Genomic DNA, 3,868 nt, shown 5'->3' with positions numbered 1-3,868 from the left:
AAAACTTAATGCTTATCATAAACAATATAAAGCAATCAGCTATACATTTATTAGAACACAGTATGACTTATCTGTATTAACAAGCAAATAGCTCAAATATATATTCCAGAACTCTTAGTAAAACCATTGGGATTGATTCTTAATATATGAATCTAATATTGATAGCCAAAAAGTCTTTGGCAAAAGTTTCAACATTGAGTATGTAAAGCAGCAGTTTGAAGCAGTAGTAATTAGATTGCAGTATTGGTTTGATTGCATCTACATCTTAAAAACTTTCTCAGTGCAGTACTTTTGCAATTTTCTAAATAAAAAACTTACAGAAATAATGCAGCAATAAAAAAACAAACTCAATAAATTCATGTTTCAGAGAAGAGGAAGAGAGCAAACTAATGGATTATTTAAAGGTGTAACACTGACCTCTAGTGGAATATTAGAAGAACACACTTTCTAACATCACAAATGTACGTAGATCAAATGCTGTCAGAAATAAACAGTATGTAGAGATAAAATAGTTGTTCCTTTAATATTACACTAATATTATATACATTATATTATGTCAATGTTTAAGATAATATTGGGCCTTTTTTAAAAGAAAGTGAAATATTTACAATTTGAAAAACATGGGTGTAGCCAAAAGTTAACGCTACAAGTTAGGATATTACAAAAAATACATTTATTTCAGTAACTTTGTCAACCCTGCTTTACTATGAAAAAAGGGATATCCAGCTTGTAGTTTTATAAATTTAAATTAATATGACCTGGCTATTATAATATCCATCTCTCATGGAATCGGTTGAATCATGACCAAAATATCTGCAACAAAATGACATAATACCCAGTTATCCTCCCTGGTGTATCAACATCCTTGCAAACAGTATCAGTGAACAAGCTTTACTATAGAATGGAAGTGGAGTAACTAATATAGTGTCTAGCTGTCTGCAAATATTGTTGGGTTTTCACTAGGGATGCAGCGATACCAAGTACAGTACTGTTACTTTTTGAGCTCCAACACTACACTGGAGAAAAAAAATTCAAAAGTTAGGAGGCAGCTGTCATTTGTAAGGAGCACACAGAGCTCCTTTGATTTGTACATCTCTGTTTTAATGTATAATATAAATATTAATAAAGGGATGCACAGATACCAGTTTTGCAAGTACAAGTACTGGTACTTGCCCAAGTACTCACAGATACAAGCACTGATACATTTTTGTTTATTGTCATGTGACAGGTTTTCTAAAACAATAGCGACTAATAATTTCAGGACAGTGGTGGAGCCCCAGAGCCAGGTCCCAGCTGCAATCGCTGCAACCCTAGTAGTTCTCATGAAAATGGCAAGTATCGGCATTGGTACTCAAAGTATCGTTGCATGCCTAGTTTTCACTATAGTGATCACTATAGGGACCTTTCAAGTTTTTGTAGACGCAGGCCCTTTTCCAAATTTTAATTGGTTTTAAAATTAAGTACTTTCGGATTGATATAGACTTACAACAAAATTATATTTTTTATAATGTAAATTGTTACCTTTTACCCTGTCTCCAGAACAGAGGGGATTAGGTTTTTTTTTTTATTTTAGAGCTGTCAACAGAATAGGAGCAAGGGGGAGATCTTTCAATTCGGACATCTATTCCAGTCACAGCTCACTTAAGCTGTTGCCTCAGAGGAATCTCCACAACAGGCTCATAGCAAAAAAAAAAAAAAATATTCCCTTGAACATTTGTTTTGTAAAGTCTAGATTCTTTCAGAAAAGTAGCAAGTACACAATTATAATATCATAGGTTATGCTAGTTAATTGTGTAGAAAAGTTGATAGTTATTATGCTTAATATTTTAAATAATGCTAGTTAGTTTTTCGATTCAATGCTACACAAATACCATTTGTACTGGCTATCTAAATTTGATAATTTAACCAGTTAACTGGTTACATAAAGGTTAACTGGTTCCTTGATATTTTTGATTGTGTATTTGTATTCATTTTGATTAGGTGGGTGTCTAATTTGCTAGTAACTGCTTCTTCAGGTTGCTAAGATTTATTAGGAATAAACTGATTTGACTGAGTCCTTGCCTACATTGTATTAATGAATGTTATATATAGAATGATTTCTTTAGAATTTGTAATGAATTTCAGTGATCTAGATTCATTGCACTGTACAGAAGTTCAGGGTTTTTCAAATTTCACTGGCTTCACACCTGTTTCAAGTAACTCAGAAACTATGGAAGCCAAATGCTCTAAATGATATCTGGGCAACTAGCGTTTTTTGATAGAAGTCAGTAACGGTAGCCTACATATTTCTACTATGACAGATTTCCTACCAAAATGAAAAAATAAACAGTAAATCACCAAATTAAAGCCTGATGTGTCCCCAATCGCAAACAAATACAGAAAAAGTATTTGGAAATACATAATCATTTAATATGCTTTCAAGTACCCTAACTATTACCAAAAATGAATCTTCTTTATGCATCACTTGGCTGTAGATCCTCAAATCATCTCTACATTTGTGTTGGCACTAGAAGGATTAGTAAACTAAATTAGTAAACTAAACTTTTGATTGTAGTTCATCACAGGAGCGAGTTTGTAGTGGTGGCTACTTTACAACACACACAGGGAACATGAGGAACACAAGTAGCCACCCTCCAGAAGGAAGGACAGTGTCAGCACCAATTCAGAGATGATTTGAGGATCTACAGCTGAGTGATACACAAATAAGATAAATTTTTGTTAATAGTTAAGTAAGGTTAGTGTCATGTAAACTGAAGCATAAAAACTGTACAGTTGGGTCTTGATATGGGAGATTTGGGAGATCAATAACCTTGAAGTAATTACAGCATAATGGAAAACTAACGCATGAAAACACTATAGTCTAGAACAGTTTTTCCCAAATGGGGTACTTTATCTAACTGTTCATCGGACAATCCAGGGCTCAATAACTCACCTGCATTGCTGCACACTGCAGAGCACAGCAATGCATGGTAATGTTTATAAGAATGGGCTGTCTCAATGCAATGCATGTTAAGAACAACAGGACAGGTGTGAAAACCAACCAAAAATTCTGCTTTAATGTGCCTTTGATTTGATGTGTTAATGGGTAATAAATCCCATGTGCAGTAAAACATATGTCCAATGCACCAAAATGCTGGAAAAACATATTCGGTAGGGAGCAGCAGCCTTGTAGAATCACATAATCAGTCCCAGTATTGTGATTTAAAAAAAAAAAACTGTTGGAAAATTCAGTCTGCTTTATTTATATTACTGTGTCAAGTATTTTACAAAAGTGTAGAAAAACTTTAAACAATATCTGTGTGATGAGAGCCTAAAGGGAGTTTGTTAAAAATAAGAGTAGAAAATTAGACAACTCGCTAATTAAAGTAACATTTCATCCCCTGAGTGTGTCACTGTATTGCTTAATATTACAGTGCAAACCAAAGTCAGAGTGGGAGCAGCATTTTGAAGTAATTGTATGCAATACCGCAGGGTAGAGCAGTGTTAAAAGCTTCAATTCTACTGCATGCTCTCAACTTCTCTGCAGTTTTTACTTTAAAGTATCTGAGATTTAAATCAAAGGCTCCAAAACTTCTGGCCTTCTACAGTTGATTACTCAGCAATGTCAGCAAGAAAAGCAATTTCGGTGTTGCCTCAGCCTGCACTATATCGATGTTGACTTGTGACAGATTAATTTTAACTAAGCCCATAGATTATGTTAGATATCATACTTCGTTTAGCTGGAAGGTTGCAGCCCTAGATTCAGCATTTCTATAGACCAAGCTTCTCTGAAGATTTAATGCAATTTCAGAAGGCATTTTGAGTACTTATATATATACAGGTGAAACTCGAATAATTAGAATATCGTGCAAAAGTAATTGCAGTAAGT

The sequence above is a fragment of the Nanorana parkeri genome, unplaced genomic scaffold, assembly GCF_000935625.1.
Source record: "Nanorana parkeri isolate BGI_ZX_2015 unplaced genomic scaffold, ASM93562v1 scaffold360, whole genome shotgun sequence".
Lineage (NCBI taxonomy): Eukaryota > Metazoa > Chordata > Amphibia > Anura > Dicroglossidae > Nanorana > Nanorana parkeri.
This window is presented reverse-complemented; position numbering follows the sequence as displayed.